The sequence below is a fragment of the Triticum dicoccoides genome, chromosome 3A (assembly GCF_002162155.2).
Source record: "Triticum dicoccoides isolate Atlit2015 ecotype Zavitan chromosome 3A, WEW_v2.0, whole genome shotgun sequence".
Classification (NCBI taxonomy): Eukaryota; Viridiplantae; Streptophyta; class Magnoliopsida; order Poales; family Poaceae; genus Triticum; species Triticum dicoccoides.
Window position 1 is genome coordinate 587,026,955 of NC_041384.1, and position 11,536 is coordinate 587,038,490.

Genomic DNA, 11,536 nt, shown 5'->3' on the forward strand with positions numbered 1-11,536 from the left:
CCAACCACCGCCGCCGCCATAGCCCCCATCCCACTACGGCGGCCTCTACACAGAGCACACTGTCGCCCCCACCATCGCAACTCCTCCGCCGCCCCAACCACACCCCACTGCCGTGCCCTCCACCGAGACCCCTGCGAGCACCCAACAAAGGCTTCAAAGCATGGGCCATCGCCCCCAAGCACTCCGCCGGCGACCATCGTATAGAGACCCCAAGCACTCCGCCAGCGACCATCCTCCTCCGCCGTCGTCCCTCACCACCATCGTCCTCTGCAGATGTCCTCTCCCGAGTAGGCCCTCCTCACAAGCTCAACCGAGCACCAAGGAGGTCCTCAAGTGGCGCCGCCTCCTTATTGAGCTCCTCTGGCAGCTGCACCTTCTCCACCGGTCACACCTCCATTAGAGATTGGTATACTATTCAAGCAATTTTGTGGTGCTAATTTTTGCTTGTATCAATCTGTTGGGAGTCCTTTTGTACTTAAAATAGATGCAATTTATCTTGCTAATTTTTGCTTGTATTGATATGTTGGGAGTGTTTATGTACTTTATATTTACTCAAATATAATAACCATTTTGCATTATTAGTGAAGAAACAACGCCAAGAGATAACCCACGGACCAAGGAGCGCCCTTATATCATCAGTATCTACTGGAACATTAGTAACCACGGTAGTTAAATTATATGCGGCCGTGTGAACTGCAGTCTGGTTGTAGATTTGAAGTTTGCTCATTGTTCACATTGATGTCAGATCAAACTGTGTGAAAGCATTAGCATGTTGCTTGCATTATTTAGTTTATCATGGTTGAACCCTTGATTTTGTCTTTCAATTTGTATCTTATTAATGTATTAGGTCCTCCTCTCCTTCAGGCAAGGAGCCTCCAGAACGTTATCTCCTCTAGGTAGCACCTCATCTACCTCCTTGCCCGAAGCAGCGCTGCCTCGCCTCTAATTCCTTGCCTGAGTAGTGCCGTGTAGGTCCTCTACTTCATCGCAGAGCAACACCACATCCTCTGCTTCTTAATCAACGGTGATATTTCTTTGCTATCCCCATGATATTCCTGCTACTATTTTAGTGTTTGCATTTCATGAAATGAGATGTTTCAATTCACTATTTCTGTTGTTCTAGATTTTATTCCTAGTCTGTATTGTATATCTCTTTGCATGAACTAGATAAGAATGGTATGCATTTTGCTACTAGATACACCCCTTTAATAGAAGTACACTTTCTTTCGTATGTTAGGCAATTATAGTGGAACTGGTCAAGAATGGACGAGAGTTGGATGGATAAAGCTAGAAACACACAAGCATATATTGATGGGGTAGTGAAATTCAGAGTTTGCTTTTACTCATTCAGCAAGAGGAAATGTTATATTATGTCCTTGTAAAAAATGCTTGACTTGTTATGTTATGGGTTTATTAGTGGGTACAAAAGATGGATATATCATGGGGAGCTGCAATCACACAAAAAAAATCATCAGGTCAGATTCATTGTACATTGTTTATAATTTGCTGCTCTTTATTGTTTAGGATGACAAAGTCACTTCCGCTTATCTGACTTACTTTTCATGCTTACTCTGAAAGGAAAGGATGTGATACTGTATAATGTTTATCGAGACCATGCTAGCCCAGTGGCAAAAGCAATCATTCTATCAATTGATCGGAGAAAGTTGGTAGGTGGTCAGGAGCTTGGCCTTGAATATTGTGAGGTTGTCGTGAACTATGTAATAAAAAGGGATGCTATACTACCTCGTGGTGTTGGGAACATGAACACCATGGGGCAAGCTCAAGGGCGGTGCATCGCATAGCCATACAAGTATGTGAGTTTTTGTTCTTCAGATTGAATTTACCAATGACTATCATGGCTGATTGCTTAAAAATCTTTCTTTCTATCTTATGTATGCAGTTGGAAGTGGACAAGCCCATGGCAAAAGCAGGAATGCAACCACAAGCAAGCTGAGGAGGTAATATCCATGTTTCCAATAATTTTCATGCCCTCAACTCTGTAAATATTTCCTATATTACAATACTGAAGTTTACAAAATATTTTTCCTGGTTGCGTTCCTTTTATGAAATATTTCCTATAGGAAATTGTACGGTACTAATGCTTTTTAGTACTATAAATGTATTTCAGTATTGTACTATAGGAAATATTTCGGTACTTAAGATTCTAAATGGCAACCAGATTCTAAAGTTCAGTACTGTACAGTACTGAAGCAACCTGTACTCTGTAAAGTACCAAAGTTTACAAAATGAAAATTTGCGTGCCCTCAACTCTGTACATTACTGATTTTTTGGCAGATTCTAATTTGTTAATATCTAGCGGTACTGGCAGCTCCTTGCTCTTCCTACTCTGGCAAATTTTGCCTGGTTGCATTGTTTTTCGGCGTGACAAAACAGATTCTTTATGATGGGGCTACTGCATTTCCTGAAGTATTTGGATTGACTTGTCCCTGCCCCCGCCTAATTGTACTGCTCAGTGTACTATGTACATACAATATACAGTCATGCCTATTTGTATGGAGTTTTGCCTATTTGTTCAATATATAGTACTATGTACGTACAATATACAGTCATGCCTATTTGTATGGAGTTTTGCCTATTTGTTCAATATATAGCATTGCATAGAGTTTTGCCTGTTTGTACAGAGTTCAACAATCTGTTGTATATAGTACTGTAGAGTTCTAGTCATAGCTTTCGCTAGTAAGTTCTAAGTTGTTTTGAACTGAGCAGGTTTTGCAAGTCAATTGTACATATTGGCGATGCCAAAACTGCTAAATATATGAATTTGTGCAAATTTGTTAACATTTCTACACATACATGCTAGTTTCAGCAAAAAGCTGGGACTACCCAGCTTGTACGTGGCTTCACCACTGATTGTACAGGTTCTTGTTTTGCTTATTTGTAGATGGAAGATTTTTGTATGTGCACTTCAAACAATCCCTGCTTGATCTAATGATGTAACATTGCTTGTTGTGATGATGAAGTGCTATACATTTACAAGAATTCTATTTATGCCGACTAGTTAAACTGCAGCATATTGTTACTTAAAAAAAATCTGAAATGAGAGCTACATTTCGAATTTCCTGTCTGTTACAGGTTTCACTATAGAAGTTGACGGAGATTAGGAAGATCTTGAAGCTGCTTAAGATTTGGAAGACTGATGATTAAGTTGGAGGAGTGATGATGTAATATGCTTTGTTTGTTGAACCTGGACAGTTTCTCTGTTCATTTTGCTGGTTAAGCCCCTATATGCTCATTTTGGTTGTGTGGCACTCCTAGAAACATATGTACTTTCTCCTTTTGTAGCAACACTTCAGTTTGGTTGTGGAACATTTAACATATATGTACTGTATCTTTTGTGGCAGAACCTCCTTATATATTATGTTTATCAGATGAAGTAAGGTTTTCTGGAAGAGGCCTATATGTTACTTTGATTGAAGTGTATGGATGAGATGTATATGCTACTGTGATTTAAGTGTATCTATAAATTATGTAATATTTCATGATTGTTTGAACATAATGAATGGATATTACATTAGGGATGGCTAGATTAATTTGGCAATGAAATCTACATGCTGCCATAAATGTTGTCGGGTGAAATGGCTTCTACAGGTGGATGGACTGCCGGTAATTGAAGTTTCATGTGTTTTGACAAATCTGCCGGGAGAAAACTGACTACCAGCAAATACAAGGGCAAGGGCAGAAAAACTGCCGGGAAGAGTTTATCTCCCGGGACAAGTAATCCCCGACAGCCGTTCTCGTGGCAGTTCTATCTGCTGGGAGAAATTGTCTCCCGGTAGTTAGTCTGCCCTTTAAAGTGATTTCTCCCGGTAGATTACATGACAGTGGATCAGTGTTGTGGTGTAGTGTAATATTTCTATTGTTAAAGATCTCTTGTCTGATATAATTGATGGGCATGTTATTCATTTACATGATGAAACTGCTAGAATTGCTAAACCTTGTGCTAAAGATAAACATAGACCTATGGTAGGCATGCCTGTTATTTCTGTTAAAATAGGAGATCATTGTTATCATGGCTTATGTGATATGGGTGCCAGTGCTAGTGCTATACCTCATGACTTATACAAAGAAATTATGCATGATATTGCACCTGCTGAGATAGAAGATATTGATGTCACAATTAAACTTGCCAATAGAGATACTATTTCACCAATTGGAATTGTTAGAGATGCTGAAGTCTTGTGTGGGAAAACTAAATATCCTATTGATTTTCTTGTTCTTGGTTCCCCACAAGATAGCTTTTGTCCCATTATATTTGGTAGACCCTTCTTGAACACAGTTAATTCTAAGATAGATTGCGAAAAGGATGTTGTTACTATTGGTTTAGGTGATATGTCTCATGAATTTAATTTTTCTAAATTTCGTAGACAACACCGTGAATAGGAATTGCCTAGTAAAGATGAAATTATTGGTCTTGCTTCTATTGCCGTGCCTCCTAGTGATCCTTTAGAATAGTATTTGCTAGACCATGAAAATGATATGTTTATATATGAAAGAAGGGAAATAGATGAAGTATTCTTTAAACAGGAACCCATCCTGAAACACAATTTTCCTTTCGAAATCTTGGGGATCCTCCTCCACCCAAGGGTGATCCCGTGTTTGAGCTCAAACCGTTACCTGATACTCTTAAATATGCTTATCTTGATGAGAAAAAATATATCCTATTATTATTAGTGCTAACCCTTCAGAGCATGAAGAAGAGAGATTATTGAAAACTCTAAGGAAGCACCGAGCTGCTATTGGATATACTCTCGATGACCTTAAGGGCATTAGTCCCACACTATGTCAACACAAAATAAATTTGGAGAAAGATGCCAAACCAGTTCGTGATCACCAACGACGGCTGAATCCTAAAATGAAAGAAGTGGTAAGAAAGGAAATACTAAAGCTCCTTGAGGCAGGTATAATTTATCCCATTGCTGATAGTCAGTCGGTAAGTCCTGTCCATTGTGTCGCTAAAAAGGGAGGTATTACTGTCGTTCCTAATGATAGAGATGAATGATTGTGCAAAGAATTATTACATGTTATAGGATGGTAATTAATTTCCGCAAATTAAACAAGGCTAATAAAAATATCATTACCCCTTACCTTTTATTGATCAAATGCTATAAAGATTATCCAAACATACACATTTTTGCTTTCTAGATGGTTATTCTGGTTTCTCTCAAATACATGTGTTAGCTGATGATCAATCTAATATCACTTTTACTTGCCCGTTTGGTACTTTTGCTTATAGGCGTATGCCTTTTGGTTTATGTAATGCACCTGCTACCTTCCAAAGATGCATGATGGCTATATTCTCTGACTTTTGTGAAAAGATATGTGAGGTATTCATGGACGATTTCTCCATCTATGGATCCTCTTTTGATGATTGCTTAAGCAACCTTGATCGAGTTTTGCAGAGATGTGAAGAAACTAACCTTGTCTTGAATTGGGAGAAATGCCACTTTATGGTTAATGAAGGTATTGTCTTGGGGCATAAAGTTTCTGAAAGAGGCATTGAAGTTGATAAAGCTAAGGTTGATGCTATTGAAAAGATGCCATGTCCCAAGGACATCAAAGGTATAAGAAGTTTCCTTGGTCATGCCGGTTTTTATAGGAGGTTCATTAAGGTCTTCTCAAAAATTTCTCGGCCTCTGACTAATTTATTACAAAAAGATATGCCATTTATTTTTTATGATGATTGCATAGAAGCATTTGAAATACTTAAGAAAGCATTGATCTTTGCACCTATTGTTCAGCCACCTGATTGGAATTTACCCTTTGAAATTATGTGTGATGCTAGTGATTATGTTGTAGGTGTTGTTCTAGGGCAAAGAGTTGATAAGAAATTAAATGTTATTCAATATGCTAGTAAAACTCTAGACAATGCTCAGAGAAATTATGCTACTACTGAAAAAGAATTCTTAGCAGTTGTATTTGCTTATGATAAGTTCAGACCTTATATTGTTGATTCTAAAGTGACTATTCACACAGATCATGCTGCTATTAAATATCTTATGGAAAATAAAGATGGTAAACCTAGACTTATTGGATGGGATCTTTTGCTACAAGAATTTGATTTGCATATTATTGATAAAAAGGGAGCTGAGAACCCCGTTGCAGACAATTTGTCTAGGCTAGAGAATGTTCTTGATGACCCACTACCCATTGATGATAGCTTTCCTGATGAACAATTAAATGTCATAAATGCTCCTCGTACTGCACCATGGTATGCTGATTATGCTAATTATATTGTTGCTAAATTGATACCACCTAGTTTCACATACCAGCAAAAGAAAAAGTTTTTCTATGATTTGTGACATTACTTTTGGGATGACCCACATCTTTATAAAGAAGGAGTAGATGGTGTTATTAGACATTGTGTACTTGAGCATGAACAGGAACATATCCTACGCAAGTGTCACTCGAAGCTTATGGAGGACACCACACTGGAGATAGAACTGCACATAAGGTATTGCAATCCGGTTTTATTGGCCTACTCTCTTCAAGGATGCTCGTAAGTTTGTTGTATCCTGTGATGAATGTCAAAGAATTGGTAATATTAGTAGACGTCAAGAAATGCCTACGAATTATTTACTTGTTATTGAACCATTTGATGTATGGGGCTTTGATTATATGGGACCTTTTCCTGCCTCCAATGGATACACACATATTTTAGTTGCTGTTGATTACGTTACTAAGTGGGTAGAAGCTATTCCAACTAGTAGTGCTGATCATAACACCTCTATTAAGATGCTTAAAGAAGTTATTTTTCCAAGGTTTGGAGTCCCTAGATATTTAATGACTGATGGTGGTTCACATTTTATTCATGGTGCTTTCCGTAAAATGCTTGCTAAATATGATGTTAATCATAGAATTGCATCTCCTTATCACCCACAGTCCAGTGGTCAAGTAGAATTGAGTAATAGAGAGCTCAAATTAATTTTGAAAAAGACTGTTGATAGATCCAGAAAGAATTGGTCCAAGAAACTTGATGATGCATTATGGGCCTATAGAACTGCATATAAAAATCCTATGGGTATGTCTCCGTATAAAATGGTTTATGGAAAAACATGTCACTTACCTCTTAAACTAGAACATAAGGCTTATTGGGCTATTAAAGAGCTCAACTATGATTTCAAACTTGCCGGTGAGAAAAGGTTATTTGACATTAGCTCACTTGATGAATGGAGAACCCAAGCCTATGAGAATGCCAAATTATTTAAATAAAAAGTTAAAAGATGGCATCACAAAAGAATACAAAAGCGCGAGTTTAATGTAGGTGATTATGTATTGCTATACAACTCTCATTTAAGATTTTTTGCAGGAAAACTTCTCTCTAAATGGGAAGGTCCTTACGTTATCGAGGAGGTCTATCGTTCCGGTGCCATAAAAATCAACAACTTCGAAGGCACAAAAAGGTGGTGAACGGTCAAAGGATTAAACATTATATCTCAGGTAATCCTATAAATGTTGAAACCAATGTTATTGAAACCGTTACCCCGGAGGAATACATATGGGACACTTTCCAGAACGTTTCAGACTTCGAAAAGAATAGGTATGTGGTACGGTAAGTAAACCGACTCCAAAACAGTTCTAATGGCAATTTTATTCTGTTTTGGAATATTTAGAAAAATAGAAAAATAAGAAGCAGTCTCGGAAGGACACGAGGGCTCCACGAGGGTGGAGGGCGTGTCCCCTGACTCGTGGGCACCTCGTGTGCGCTCCGGACTCCGTTTTCTTACACGTTACGTATTTTGGTCGGTAAAAATTCATTATATAATCCCCTGAGGGTTTTGACTCCCGTATCACGTAAATATCCTCTATCTTTGTTTCGAGCTATTTCTGCTGCAGATTGGAGCAATATGTCATCCCACGATTCGGAAGGAGAAAGCTATGTGGCTGATTATCTTGTAGATCCTAAGGTCTATGGGGACGTGGAGCATTGTGGTTGGACTACGGAAGAAGAAGAGGACTATGAACCCAAGGGATAGGAGGAGACGAGTTCAGATGAAGATGAAGCCCCATTACCTCAACTTGGGGACATGCATGTGGAGTTCAAAAGGTCAAGCCTCCCTGATAGAGCAAAGAAACCTAAGATCGAGTTTATCCCTTTTCGCCTCTTGTAGGAAAATAAACAGGAATTATGCAAGAAGATATTAAGCCTAGAGCAGGAGATCGATGACCTGAAGGATCAAAATTCTATCCTCAAGCGCAAATTAAGGAAGAAGCCTACGTCATCAACAACTCCACCCTCTCCACCAACAAAGAAGAATTGAGTATCTGGTATGGGCACTCCCCTTGGCAACTGCCAAGCTTGGGGTAGGTGCCCAGATATCGTATCACCATCACTTTTATCTTTACCGTTTTTCTTAGTTTGATCCTTTTGATAATACCTTGATCTAGTAGAATAAAGTTTTAGTATGATCTAGTTGTGAGTTTTGCTTTACGATCCTTCTATGTAATCGAGTCTGTGAGCTATATATAAGAAAGATTAGTGTTGAGTCCAGGGCTTGATTATTTTGCTATGATCTTGAGGGAATAAAAGAAAATAGAAAGAATAAAAAGGAAATAAAAGAGATCATATGGATCTTATGGAGAGTAATGACTTCACATAAAAAGAGTATGATGAATAAAAATTGTTGAGAGTTGACAAACATAGTTTTGGTCATCGTTGCAATTAATAGGAAGTAATAAAGGAAGAGAGGTCTTCACATATAAATATACTATCTTGGACATCTTTTATGACTGTGAGCACTCATTAAAATATGACATACTAAAAGTTGACGTTGGACAAGGAAGACAATGCAATGGGTTATGTTTTCTTACATCTGAGATAAATTATATTGTCTTCGATCATCCAACATGATTGAGCTTGCCTTTCCCCCTCATGCTAGCCAAATTCTTTGCACCAAGTAGAGATACTACTTGTGTTTCCAAACACCCTTAAACCAGTTTTGCCATGAGAGTCCACCATACCTACCTATGGATTGAGTAAGATCCCTCAAGTAAGTTGTCATCAGTGCAAGCAATAAAAATTGCTCTCTAAATATGTATGACTTATTAGTGTGGGAGAAAATAAGCTTTATACGATCATGTGATATGGAAGAAATAAAAGCGACGGACTGCATAATAAAGGTCCATATCACAAGTGGCAATATAAAGTGACGTTCTTTCGCATTAAGATTTTGTGCATCCAACCATAAAAGCACATGACAACCTCTGCTTCCCTCTGCGAAGGGCCTATCTCCTACCTTACATAAGAGTCATGGTGATCTTCACCCTTCCTTTTTACATTTTGTCTTTTGGCAAGCACAATATGTTGGAAAGATCCTGGTATATATGGCTAATTGGATGTGAGTTTTCATGAACCATTATTGTTGACATTACCCTTGAGGTAAAACATTGGGAGGCAAAACTATAAGCCCCTATCTTTCTCTGCGTCCTATTAAAAATCCATACCCTTAAGTATTGCGTGAGTGTCAGCAATTGTGAAAGACTATATGATAGTTGAGTATGTGGACTTGCTGAAAAGCTCTTATATCGACTCTTTCCTATGTTATGATAAGTTGCAATTTCTCCAATGACTGAGATTATAGTTTGTCAGTTTTCAATGAAGTTTATGATTCATACTTGAAATTGTGATTGAACTGTTACTCTAGCATAAGAGATCATATGACAAGAATTATATAAGTTGCTATTCTAAGAATGATCATGATGCCCTCATGTCTGTATTTTATTTTTATCGACACCTCTATCTCTAAACATGTGGACATATTTTTCGATTTCGGCTTTCGCTTGAGGACAAGCTAGGTCTAAGCTTGGGGGAGTTGATACGTCCATTTTGCATCATGCTTTTATATCGATATTTATTGCATTATGGGATGTTATTACACATTATGTCACAATACTTATGCCTATTCTCTCTATTTTACAAGGTTTACATAAAGAGGGAGAATGCCGGCAGCTACGATTCTGGGCTGGAAAAGGAGCAAATATTAGAGACATATTCTGCATAGCTCCAAAAGTCTCGAAACTTCACGGAAGTCATTTTCAGAATATATAAAAATAATGAGCGCAAGAAGTTACAAAGGGGGCCACACCCTGCCCACGAGGGTGGGGGCGCGCCCTACCCCCCTGGGCGCGCCCCCTGCCTCGTGGGTCCCCTGGTGGCCCTCCGATGCCCATCTTCTGATATATGGAGTCTCTCAATGAGGAAAAAAGGAGAAGCTAGCTTTCGGGACGAGACTCCGCTGCCACGAGGCGGAACCTTCGCGGAACCAATCTGGGACTCTGGCGGAGCTGTTCTGCTGGGGAAACTTCCATCTGGGAGGGGGAAATCATCGCCATCGTCATCACCAACAATCCTCTCATCGGGAGGGGGTCAATCTCCATCAACATCTTCACCAGCACCATCTCTTCTCAAACCCTAGCTCATCTCTTGTATCCAATTCTTGTCTCTAAGTCCGGGATTGGTACTTGTGGGTTGCTAGTAGTGTTAATTACTCCTTGTAGTTGATGCTAGTTGGTTTATTTGGTGGAAGATCATATGTTCAGATCCTATATGCATATTAATACCCCTCTGATTATGAACATGAATATGCTTTGTGAGTAGTTATGTTTGTTCCCGAGGACATGGGAGAAGTCTTGCTATTAGTAGTCATGTGAATTTGGTATTCGTTTGATATTTTGATGAGATGTATGTTGTCTCTCCTCTAGTGGTGTTATGTGAACGTTGACTACATGACACTTCACCATTATTTGGGCCTAGAGGAAGGCATTGGGAAGTAATAAGTAGATGATGGGTTGCTAGAGTGGCAGAAGCTTAAACCCTAGTTTATGTGTTTCTTCATAAGGGGTTGATTTGGATCCATATGTTTCATGCTATGGTTAGGTTTACCTTAATACCTTTATTGTAGTTGCGGATGCTTGCAGTAGAGGTTAATCATAAGTGGGATGCTTGTCCAAGTAAGGGCAGTACCCAAGCACTGGTCCACCCACATACCAAATTATCAAAGTACCGAACGCGAATCATATGATCGTGATGAAACCTAGCTTGGCGATATTCCCATGTGTCCTCGGGAGCGCTTTTCTCTATATAAGAATTTGTCCAGGCTTGTCCTTTGCTACAAAAAGGATTGGGACACCTTGCTGCACTTATTTACTTTTATTACTTGTTGCTCGTTACAAATTATCTTATCATAAAACTATCTGTTACCTATAATTTCAGTGCTTGCAGAGAATACCTTGCTGAAAACCGCTTATCATTTCCTTCTGCTCCTCATTGGGTTTGACACTCTTACTTATCGAAAGGACTACGATAGATCCCTATACTTGTGGGTCATCATTAGCAAGTGTGCTGGGTGTCAGAAATTCTCCAGAAAAGCTCATTTGCCAGGAATTGCGGATGATTCTAATAACTTGGTCGTTTGCAGTCTGAGGGCTTGATATGGTTGGACCATTCAAGAGGTCTAAGGATAAAAAGACCCACCTTCTGGTGGCGGTTGATAAGTTTACCAAGTGGGTTGAGGCAGAG